The sequence below is a fragment of the Mesoplodon mirus genome, assembly GCF_964341445.2.
Source record: "Mesoplodon mirus genome assembly, chromosome: 10".
Lineage (NCBI taxonomy): Eukaryota > Metazoa > Chordata > Mammalia > Artiodactyla > Ziphiidae > Mesoplodon > Mesoplodon mirus.
The window spans coordinates 36214247-36227265 of NC_138986.1; the positions used below are offsets into that span (position 1 = coordinate 36214247).

The window sequence follows — 13019 nt, forward strand, 5'->3', positions numbered from 1 at the left end:
ATGAGATCAGAAAAATGCAAATTAAGACGCAGCATCATTTTACATCTATTAGCGTGGCAAAAATCAGAAAGCTGGATAATTCTAGTGTTGGCAAAGATGTGAACTGCTACTAGCAATGTAAACTGGTACAGCCATCCCAGCAAATTAAGCATATGTAGCCCGTATGAGTCAGCAAACTAACCCACAGATATACATCCTCTCCCAGGAGATATCATGAAGTAACCTGCTGGAAGGTATACAGAACAACAGTATCTGTGACAGTGGGGAACAGGAGGGTAAGCAAAATATATCTAATTACTGCCTAGAATCCCAGAGCATAACAAGCCCAAGTATACACTGCAACATGCTTACATCGAGAGAAACAGAATGAGCTGTATAGAATGGTATCATTATGTATATTTAAAAAAGCTGTCCACAAAACAACTACACACATTTTTCAAGGCCACATCCAGACAAAAGCCTATACACATTGAACACAATAGAATGGAGTGGAGCGGGGAGAGAAACGGGAGTGGGGAAAGAGGATAAAAAGGAACTCATGAATAAAAAACGGAGGGCCCAGCTCTGACCAGTGATGACAAGCCATGCACTCTGAAGTGTGATTAATGCATCCCTCTACATCTGAGGTCCTACAACTCCCCACACGCAAACCAACAATATCATTTCAACTACACAACAAATGTGGGTGAACTGGATGAGAGCTGGAAGGTAACACAGAAATATGAAAATAGTTCATTCACGTGGGATTCACTGACTTTTAAGTATTTCCTTTACATTATTTTAAATTAAGAACCAAGAAAAAAAAGATGCTGCTATTAGTATCCTTTTCTAGTCATTTGTAGAACCAGAGACACCCTGAAAAATCCCTCTGCTGTAAAAAATGACCTCCCTTCTATCAGGTGACCACATCTAAATTACTTCAGGAAGATGAGGCTGTACTGACTGTGGTTTTCAGATCTCCAAATTCTTCAGATCAGGAGATTCCACACAGCCTATTGAAAAACCCAATCACAGTATTTTACAACTCTTATCATCTACCTGGTGTTCATTCTTGTTAATATCTCAGCTCCACTCTCTGTCCCACACTCCTGTCCTTCTCTTTGTCACCATAAACAGCTGTCCCTTTAGGTCCTCGTGCTTTCAGCACAGTCTCTTCATGTCCTTCTGTAGGTGCTTCCTATTTCTAGAACCTAAGCTGCTGTTTCCCATCTGTGGCAGCTACAGCCCATGCCCTTCCACAGGCTGTGCATAAACATCTCTGGTCCCAATGGGGGCACTGTTGTAAGCCACCAAATCATGAGAGTTTCCATACTGTTCAGCTGCCAAAGAAAGACAGGTGCTGGCTGAAACTTTCAGGATAAGCTTAACTATGTACACCTGAATTAGTACAAAAATTCCTTTCCTTTGGCACAAGTGGGTAGGCCAGAAAAATGGCAATCACAGTAGTATTATTAAAAGAAAACAGGGCTTCCCTGGTGGTGCAGTGGTTGAGAGTCCGCCTGCCGATGCAGAGAACATGGGTTCGTGCCTCGGTTCGGGAAGATCCCACATGCCGCGGAGCGGCTGGGCCCGTGAGCCATGGCCGCTGAGCCTGCGCGTCCGGAGCCTGTGCTCCGCAACAGGAGAGGCCACAACAGTGAGAGGCCCACGTACCACAAAAAAAAAAAAAAAAAAAAGAAAAAGAAAACAAAAACCCAGCAGAGTCTAAGATTTTGAAATACTTGAGGTAAAGACCGTAATGTACCCATCTTTGAGCATCCTGTGCCTTAATATGATACCTGTTATATATGCTTGCATGAACTTTCCAATATAGATCAATGAGCCTAACAAGTTTGATGGTGGGCAACATTTTCACAGATAGAGCATCACACCAGGAAAATCATCAGAACCAATCAAAGCCACAACCCGAACACTAAGTTTTACAGTTGACTGAATACAGAAAGCAGAGAAGTAACTGGCACATTCTAAGGACCCAAATGTCTTCATATCAGTATAGCCCAAGGAAAGGCTTCATATTATTTCCTAAATATTTTCTTGCAATAAGTTTTCAAGATGGCCAGCTGCTTGTCTCAATAAGCGAAGTCCTGGATACCTTATCTAGATGGGTTCTGCAGCACATGGTCCACAAGGCACTGGGGAGAGCAGGGAATAGACCTGAGCCTCCTTGGAAAGAGCTACTTTGCTGTGCTTCAGGAGGGGGCTCCACCTCCAGCACTTCAGGTGAGGACTCGTGGCCATCCACAAGGATGGAATTATCTCTCAGTGACACCTGACACCTCTACTTCAAGCTTTAGGCCTCCTCAGGCCCTTTACACATATCCAAATTCGGATCCTCCCCCTGCTTACAAAAAGCTGAAGCAAATGATGTAAAAGTAGCTACTGCCAGAGGAGAAAATTGGCCAGGTAATCCTCAGAAGCCATTCAGAACAAAGCAACTATACCTCCTATTTGCCTCACCTTTGAAAAGTTTCAGAGCCAGTTTTTCCCACCCAGTAAGAATGTAACTGGGACAAAATTGACCAAAACCCTAGAAGAATGAAACATAAGCCCTTTTGTCTAACCTGTCTCGTTTCTCATACATCCTGGAGGGGCCGAAACAGGGAACGGGGAGAACCTGTGTTGACCTCAGGTGGACCTGGTGCCCTGCCCACAGCCCTGCTTCCTCCTCCCTTCCCAGCCCACAGGAGGGCCAGGAGTGTCCAGAAAACAAGGCTCTTGCCTCCTGCACCTGAGGAGATGCTAGATATGTTTCCAGAAAGACTCTTCTCTCTCCATGTGTTGGGGCTAAAAGAAGGTGATGTTCGGAAATGTCCAGGGCCTGAAAAGGCATAAAAGTCAGATGTAAAGGAATCCTTTCACTAGGTGATCTGTGAAGTCCTAGAGCTTACAACTGCCAAGAGAATATCCGAGGTTTGAGAACAGAACCTAAGGAAGGCTTAGATTTGGGGGGTGGGGGCCGAAAAGAAGTGTGGCTGATTGGCGGGTGGGGAGGATTTGAAAAGATAGGAAAATGAGTGCAATGTCACAAAGGCGTGGAAAAAAGTTAAAGGAAAGTTGTACTGACACTGTCAAATGTTACCCTGAGGATGAGAGATGGAAACCTGGAAACAGGTAACTGGGAGGTCACAGAGGTCCCGGGGTGAAAAGTGCAGGGATCTCAAGACAGATGGTGTTAACCCCAACAGGAAAGTTATTTGCTAAAATGTAAGGAGATGAAGACAGGACTGGGGGTTTAAGGGGTTGTGACATTTGGAAGCGTTACTGTGGCAAAGATCAGGTTTTAATAAAATGAATACTGAAAGAAGCAACAAGCAGCAGCAGTAAGGGTTCCCCCAGGGTGGGTCTCAACATCTGGGTGACAGACCATGCAAGACATCAGCAAATCCCCTGCTGTCATGGCCACCTATGGGGTTAGGACATGCAAGCAGGGCATCAAGAGCTCGAGGAGTGGTAGGTGAGGGGCACCGAGACGGGGTTAGGAGAATGACATGATGTGCTAGCTTCCTATTGCTACTGCAAGACAACTCAAGGTCCCTCCCTCCATCTGCAAAGCCAGCAACACCAAGCCGTGTGCTCTCATGCTGCCGGTTCTCTAGATCTCTCTCTTCTGCCTCCCTCTTTCACTTTTCAGAATCCTCACGTTTATACTGGGCACCTGGATAATCCAGGATGTGCGCCTCCTTCAGGTCAGCTGATTAGCAACCTTAATTCCATCTACAACCTTAATTCACCTTTGCTGTGTAACCTGACAGGTTTTGGAAATTAGGACACGGATATCTTTTGGGGAGGGTGGGAGGGCATGAGGGCATTATTCTGCCTACCACAGGTGGAGAACAGGTTAATGGGAAAAGATAAGAGGTTCAGATCCAAAGAGGGGATTTTTGAGGATTCAAGTAGCAATCTCAGGTGTGAATGTGAGTGTGCTGTGGAGGAGGGGGATAGGGGAAGGTGGATGGAGGTGTTCAGGAATGCAGCTCTGGTTGTATGTTTCAGTTCTGGAAAAATTCCAGCAAGAATGAGACAATATCGGGCTTCCCTGGTGGCGCAGTGGTTGAGAGTCTGCCTGCCGATGCAGGGGATACGGGTTCGTGCCCTGGTCCGGGAAGATCCCACATGCCGCGGAGCGGCTGGGCCCGTGAGCCATGGCCTCTGAGCCTGCACGTCCGGAGCCTGTGCTCCGCAACGGGAGAGGCCACAATAGTGAGAGGCCCACGTACCGCAAAAAAAAGAAAAAAAAAAGAATGAGACAATATCAATGTCACTGAAACCAGAGCATCTGGCTCCTGGCACAGACCACTGGGGACTGAGTGAAGTCAGGAGAGTGGACATTATGCATTATTGTACTTGAAAACAGAAACAAAGAGATACCTGTGAATTCCCTGGATCTTGATTCCATAAGCTCTACATAGATAGAGGAAGGATAGAAAAGTCAGAGTGTAGCTTTGTTTTTTCTATTATCAACTATCTGAACAAGCACAAACAGAACGTTGAAAATTATCAGGTTTTCAAATTATATCAGAACCAATTTTTCTCTGGCCTTACATCTACCGGGTGTGTGGCCCCCTTCTTCCCTTACTCCTCTTGAACAATCAGTTCTCTCCCTTCCTTCCATCTCTATCATAAGACCATCTGAATAGGTACACGAAGCTGAAAGCACAGGACCCATACACAGTTGTCTGAAGAGGAAGGATAGTTTCCATGGCATCCAAAAGATGTGGATTCAGAGAGCAACAATTGTCTATGTCTCTCTAAATCTAAGAAAAGGGTACCATGATTTGTAAACAGGAAAATCTGTTTCCAATGACAGACATAGCCCTAAACTGGGAACAGATGCATTTGGTTATGGCAATCTGATGATATTAATCAAAGTCAGGTCATGTGCCATTTCCCTTAGGTCACCCAACATTTTTCTGATTATTATTTGGTTTTGGGGTCAAAAAAAGCTGGGTTCACCAAGCAACCCTCATAGCTGTGCAATGTTAAACAAGTCACTTGAAATCTTTGTGCCTCCGTTTCCTTATCTGTAAAATGGAGATCTCACAATGTTGTTCAAAAGATTAAATGAGATAGTGGGCACAGTGTTTATCTCAGAGCCTGGCACAAAGTAAGTGTTTAACAAATGCAATTAATAATACTGCAGTCAACATCAGTAAACAGCAATTTGAACAGAGTAGGGTGTTAAAAGAATTATACCATAAGCAAAAGGTTTCATTCCAGAAATACGGGAGCAATATAGCATTAATGTGATAGATGATTATAAATTGCTTAAAGGAAAAAAACCATATCTGATCACTCTGATACATGTCAAAAAATCATCTGATGAAATTAAACAGCCATTATTATACTTTTAAAAAGAATACAATTTTTAAAAAAATCCAACTGTTAGAAAACTAAGGATAGGAGTGAATTTTCTTAACATGATGAAGAATGTTTAGTTACTCTTTGATATTAATGAGAAATATGCTTCTGAAAAAGCAATGAAACCCTAAAGGCTGTATACCAAAAGCAATTTCCCCATAAGAATGAAAACTAAATGACTTCATGACATCACTTCCAGGACTGCAGTGCCTGGTTAGTTACCTAAATGCAGCCTGAACTAACACAGTAGTGAGGCCGCCACCCCAGCCTTACAGAAGATTCCAGGGTATGCAGTGGGAGGGATACCCACAGGCACTGTACAAGCTCCACCCATTATTTTTATTCCTGTTGTTCTATGAAGACAAATGCCTGAGAGCACTTCCAGCAAAGCTTTTAAGTACAGAAGATTCCAGGGTGTGCAGTGGGAGGGATACCCACAGGCACTGCACAAGCTCCACCCATTCTTTTTATTCCTGTTGTTCTATGAAGACAAATGCCTGAGAGCACTTCCAGCAAAGCTTTTAAGGCTTCTGGGCATTGTATCTCCCAGTCCACTAAATTACAACAAAGAGGCTAACCTAATGTGAGGCAAGGCTAAACTACAAGTACTCAAGGTCATAAAAATAAACTCTGTAGTGGAGATGAAAGCAGAAACACTTCAAACATAAGGAGACAGCTTGGAAATCCCGAGGAGGAAGAGGGAACCCCTGCCCTTTATTGCAGGACACCCTTTAGAGCCCTGAAAGGCAACATGTGTGCAGAATGGACTCCATGTGCCCACTTGTTCCCCAATGGTCTCTAGAATTAAGCACTCTAAGCACTATTCTAAACCCTCCTAAAGCATGCCTGTGTAAACAGATGAATTCTTATAGCAGAAACCAAAAGCAAATATAAAAAGTAAAACACTAACCAAAATAAATACAGGAATTCCTACTATCATAGTTTATACTCAACTTTGTTCTGGAATTTCTAGTCATAAAAAAGTTTTAAATACTGAAAAGAGAGAAATGAAAATTTGATTATTAGCAGATGAATTAATTATCTACCTCAAAAGCCAACATCATAAAAACATCCAGAAATCATAAAATTGTTCAGTAAGGTGACCAGATGTAGCAATCTTTTATACTCGTGATAAAAACTATTTGGAAAAGTTCCAGCATAATGGTATCAAACTAGAAAATATCTAAGAATAAATACAGCAAGATAATGGCAAAAGATATACAAAAAAAGTTTTAAAGGTTCTCTGAAGTATATAAATGGAAGCTTGAATACAGGGTGGTGCATATAATGTTCCTAAATAGGAAACATCATTCTTGTGAATATTTCACTTTCTCTTCAAATTAATTTTTAAATTATATGCGATTTAGGTCAAAAATTAAAAAACATTTTGGAGAAGGGAAACATGTCAAACTGTTAACCAGGTATAAATATATAAGACTAGAAGCTAAATACATTAAGACTATCCAAAATTATTTTTGAAAGAGAAATGAGGGTAGGTATACTGTATTGATGTTAAAACACACAATTATAAAGCCATAGCAATTAAAACATTGTGGTGAAATAACTAAAAATCGGAGCCGTATTGAAAGAATTTCATGTAAAATAAAGGTACCTTTATAAACCAGAAAAGAAAAGGCTGAGTTTTCACATAAATGTCTAACTTATTGTTATAGAGCAGGCTCTGGCATCAGGGAGACAGAACAAGTCCTTGTCTGCCCCTGGCTCACTGTGTGACCTTGAACAAGTGACTTTACTTAATGAAAGCAGTATCCCAGGGTGTAAAATGGGAATGCCAACTGGACTCTCACAGAGAGTTACTGTAGGGATTAGATAAGGCAATTCGATCAGGTAAAGCACTCCACAATGTGCGAAGAAAGGGCTCAGGAAACCTTATGGATTATCATTCAATGATGTTGGTGAACACTAGCTAACATTTAGAGAAAAACCCAGATCACCCTCAAATCAGTGCAGAAGGATCAAAGATTTAATAGTAAAAAGTAAAGTCATAAATGTCTTTGAAGAAAATACAGGACTTGTCTTTGATTAAAGAAGTCACATCTTCTCTATTGGTGATGCACACTTCCCATATTATTGACCTGCCTCTGTGAAGAGTGCAATGAAAACATTCAATACTATTATTTAGGATTCTAAGGGTAACTTCTGGAATACCTGATCCTAAACTGCTAACAATAAAAGTTTAAACAGCTGTGCCGTGAGGAGCCTTCCTCTCCTGAGCCTGGAGAGGGTAGGAACATGAGGAAGAACGCCGTACTCAATGTAAACTCCATGTTTCATTCTCAGTTGACACAAAGGGAAACAGCTTGCAGTAGATGTGATTTTCCTTCTTTTAAGCACATCACAGGCACTACAGTCCTTGATTAAAATGAGTCACACTGAAGTAAAACCTAGACTGTAAGAAGGGCAGAGGAGTTGTCTATCACGGAACGTTTTACCTCAGAGCCCAATGCCACCCTCAGCTCTGAGCAAGCCCTCAATTGTTTGTGGAATGAATGGAAGGTATCTATGCTCACCACTATACCACCAATGCTGTACTGTGGAATGAATGAACTAGTCTCACTCTGAGGAACCGGGTTATTTCAGTTGTTCTCTCAGCATTTGATTTCGTTGTAAAACCAGTGAGTGTTCTGAATGTAACTATGTATGTGACTAGGTCCAGCAGCTAAGCCCAGAGAGAACTTCCAACCTTAACATCACTCATTATAGCTCAGGGGAAAAGGTAATTCCATGTACAGTCAACTTTTTCTTCCTTACTAAGATACAACAATGTTCTTGAGGCAGTGGACAAGACACTAAAATTTGATTTAACTTTTGCCTTATTTTTCTCTCAGAGTTGATTCAGGAGAAGCAGAAAGATGGGGGAGGTTTCACTTGGGCTTTGGTACCAGAGACCTTGGCTTAAACCCTGCTTCATGCTGAGCTGTGGTGGGAACTTCTGCAACTTTTTCAGCTTCTAGATTTTCTCATTTATAGAACAGGCTTACTATTGCCTGCAGCAGATCGTGATACGTAGAAAATTAAATAATGAAATAAGGCATCTAGCCCACAGGAGACACTCACCCAAAATATCAATAGATTCTTTCTGTTCTTCCTCATGTCTGATGCTGCTTCTCCTCTCCTCCTCACCTTCTTTCCCACCCTCTGAAAAACTCTTTCAAAATGTCTTTTTTCTTTTTTATAAATGGATCAAGGGCTTAACTGAGTGAATTTAAGCTTTAGGAGAAAATTTAGGAAACATGAAAACCAATTCTATATGAATCAAAATTATCTGTGGTCATTTTAAAATACAGTTGAATGAAAGAAGAAAATACCAATCACCCATTTTACCTCCATTCAGAGAGAAACAATGTTTGCATTCTGGTAAATATACTTCCAACAGCTCTCCTTCTTTTACACAAAGATGGAATTGTAGTCCATACACTATTGTCAACCTGCTTTTCTACTGTAACAATATTTTGTGAAAATTTCCCACGTCATTAACTGTTTTTCTTCATCTTTAAAAAACGGTGGGACTTCCCTGGTGGTCCAGTGGCTAAGAATCTGCCTTTGAATGCAGGGGACGCGCTTTTGATCCCTCCTCGGGGAACTAAGATCCCAATGCCGTGTAGCAACTAAGCCTGCGCACTCTGGAGCCCGCGTGCCGCAACTAAGACTCAATGCAGCCAAATAAATAAATACTAATAAGTAAATAATTATTTTAAAAAACATATATTGAAAACAAAAAATGGCACATAGTATTCCATTTAAAGTTATTTATGTTATTTTAATTTTCCCACTATTTTAAACATGCAATGATAGTCGCTGTGGTCAAATCCACTACGTTCATAATCATTTCCTTAGGGTAAGCTTCTGCAAACAGAATTGTTGGGGAAAAGGGTGTGCAAAAGTAAAGCTCTTAATAAAAATGGCCAAACTGCCTTCCAAAAAGATCCGACCACATTCCTCCATTCAGTGTTTTTCCCTTGCACTCTCCCCAGTTCACTTCTAATTTGATTTTTCAAAATCACTCAAACTGAAAAATCACTAACCCTATTTAGTCTAATCTGTTGTCCTTCCCTTGGCCCCATCCACATTTGAGTGTTTCTCTAAAAGTGAGATTTCTCATAATACAAATGTGATATCACACGACGGACTGAGCAGGAAACAAGATTTGCAAGATGCAGACCACTATAGTCATAAGAGGACTAGACTCTCAGCCAGAACAAGTACAGCAGGTTCTGTGAAACACAGCTGCTTCACTTAGTGACTAGAATGGATTACAATATACTGTGTTAATGGGAGGGCTGGAGCTGTGAGGAAAAGGAAGGAGGTTCCCTTGAGCGAAACCCAACCAGTTAGCAGGCCCTGGGGGGTATGGGAATGGGGAGATGTTGGTCAGAGTACAAACATCCAGCGATAAGATAAATAGGTTCTGAGGATCTAATGAACAGCATGGTGATCACAGTTAAATACTGTACGCTGTACTTAAAAGTTGTTAAGAGAGCACCTCTTAAATGTTCTTACCACATAAAAGAAATGGTAATTATGTGACCAGATGAAGGTGTTAGTGAATGCTAGGGTGGTAATCATTTTGCAATATATCCATATATCAAATTAACACATTGTATACATTAACCTTACACAATTTTATGTCAATTATATCTCAGTAAAGCTGGAAAAAAGAATTATGATGCCTTTTTATATTCCTACTTATAGTCAGGTTTACAATCATTATTATGTATTTTTAATTTTATGTTTTATTAGTTGCAATGCTGACCACCAATTCTTTTATAAAATGACTTTTTCAGGACTTCCCTGGTTAAGAATGAGCTTGCCAATGCAGAGGACATGGGTTCCATCCCTGGTCCAGGAAGATCCCACAAGCCTTGGAGCAACTAAGCCCGTGTGCCACAACTACTGAGCCTGCGCTCTAGAGCCCGCGCGTCGCAACTACTGAAGTCCACGCACTCTAGGGCCCACAGGTCTCAACTACTGAGCCCGCATGCTGCAACTACTGAAGCCCACGCACCTAGAGCCGCAATCCACAAGAGAAGCCACCGCAATGAGAAGCCCTCGCACCGCAAAGAAGAGTAGCCCCTGCTCACCACAACTAGAGAAAGCCCGCGTGCAGCAAGAAGACCCAACACAGCCAAAAATAATAACTAACTAACTAAATAAATAAATAAAAATGACTTTTTCATTCTTGAGGACTACATTTTGACATATGTCTCAGAAAAAAACATCACTCCCTCTCAGTAACTTTATTTTAAGAAAGGTATGATACAAAAGGTATGTTTCCTGAAACCTTAGAATGTTTGAGGATGTCCTGTTGTCTTTGAGTCTGAAAAACAACTTTTACTTCACAATTCTGAAGGAGATTTAATTCCTCTGGTGTTCACTGCTGTGGAGAAGTCTGTGCCTCTCTTCTCTGCTCCTTCATAGGGAACATTTTGTTAAGTTTTTTGTGGGTTTTTTTCTTTTTGCCTGTTTGTTTTTTTGTTTGTTTTTACCATTTATCCATAACCTGTAAACATTTGTCACATTTAAGTGCAGAGTTTTCCCCTTAATTTTGCTTAAATATGATGAGCTGTTCTGATTTTAGAAGTCGGGTACGAATTTCAGCTCATGAAAGCATTCTTCTTATCTTACACTATGTCTGATTACTGCTCCTATTCCCATTGTTCTGACCTCCTCACAAGAACACCTTTGATTCCTAGGTCCTTCACTTATGCCTCCCACATCTGTCATCTTCTCTCTTAATGCTTGCATTCTTTCTGTGATGAACCTTTGCCTTCTGGGGGCACTTGTCAGATTGGACCTGTTCACCACCTAGGCTTTCATGGTATGACTTCACTTTAAACATTAGTTTGACTTCCTTGATGGCCCCAAGAAGCACAAGCCTAATTATTTCCATCCTAATAATTTCGATTTATTTTATCCCCAAGTCCCTGAAGTGTTTATACACTGCTTGATTAAAAAAATATGAATAAGGTTCTTAATATCCTCTTTCCACATCAAAGTCCATTTTGATCCTTTCATTTGAGCTCTAAAGCACTAAAATGATCATTACTTTTGAACAGAAGAGTCATGCTATTGTATGTTTGTGGTTTGACCTACTTTTATGTTTAGGAATTAATTTATCAGAATAGCACATCTTTGGCTTTTTGAACTTGTTAAGTGAAACAAAGATAAGCAACAGATAGGAAATCTTCACACATGTGGTTAAAAAATATCCTAAGAAAAAGTAATCTGTATGAGGAAAAGTGTCAGGGTTGCCATCGTGAGAAGTAATTCAATAGTTGGTTACTTTCATCCTGTAGCAAACCCCAAAAATGTTTAACGAAGGAAAAGTGGAGAATTTCATTTATTTTACTCTTGTTAAGTTCCTTTTGAACTCAGGAGGGAAAACTATGATGTGAAATGATTTAGACATTGCAGATTTATTATTGAAAAGCTAAATTCATTCTTTACACTGCAGAGGTTTTCTCTAAATAAATCTTAATTGCAATAACCACAAAACTGACCAAACTCTTACCTAAGTGCTTTCTGTTTGTTAAAATAACCTCCCAATTCTCTTACAATTTCTACTTTACTACCCAGGATTCTTAGTATTAATCTTTTATATTAAAACACTACAAAAACATAGTGATATATTTTATTCCAATTTAGGCTGGCCTCCCATATTTATAAAATTTCTCTGTCTCTTTCAGGTCTTACATCTATATATCTGTGTTTCAGTTAAAGAACTTCCCACTGAGATATTATCCACATTTGTAAAATTCCCATTCCTATCTCCACTTCCATAGAAGCAAAGATGTGTACTATTCTAAGATTAAGGAATAATGTATTCCTTTAATGTAAGAGAATTTTGAGATATAATTCATGCAACTTAATATATTTTGATATTGTAATATGGACCAAACATCTTTTGAAACATATGTAAACATTCCTACTACTTGTGTCAAACTTAACTATAACTTAATAGCTAATTTTGAAAAATATATTAACATTGTTAAAATATAAAATTATAAAAATATATTGTTATCAAACAATTCCTGGGCTTCCCTGGTGGCGCAGTGGTTGAGAGTCCGCCTGCCGATGTAGGGGACACGGGTTCGTGCCCCGTTCCGGGAAGATCCCACATGCAGCGGAGCGGCTGGGCCCGTGAGCCATGGCCACTGAGCCTGCGCGTCCGGAGCCTGTGCGTCCGGAGCCTGTGCTCCGCAACGGGAGAGGCCACAACAATGAGAGGCCCGCGTACCGCAAACAAAACAAAACAAAACAAAACAATTCCTTAGGGGTTTATATAAATAAATAGAATAAGTGCATAAGGAGCCCTATGTATCAGTAAATACAAGTGCAAGCATAGAAGGGTCGAGTTCACTTACGTTAGAAGCTTTTGTGCGGATGCTTACCGTGTGCCCCGTGCTACACTAGGTGCTAGATCTAGATTTATCTGATGCCATCTGCCTCGATGTAATTAAGCCACTTCCTTTCTCCTACTTCCCCTCTCAAAAACAAAACACTTTTGGAATTGGCACCATTTTGTCACAAGACAATTCTAGTGACTCAGTCTTTCCATAACATCTTTTATCAGTATCTTAGCTGTAGTGTTCTCCGAAGTGGTAGGAGAGAGTAATGAATTACTACCCAAGGCTTACATG

The 13019-nt window shown here is 40.6% G+C and overlaps 1 protein-coding gene across 4 annotated transcripts in view; it reads right to left on the minus strand.

Moving 5' to 3' along the window:
- Nucleotides 1–13019, minus strand: part of NCOA7 (nuclear receptor coactivator 7) — a 152086-nt gene that overhangs the window by 60074 nt on the left and 78993 nt on the right. The gene's annotated exons all lie outside the window — the stretch shown is intronic.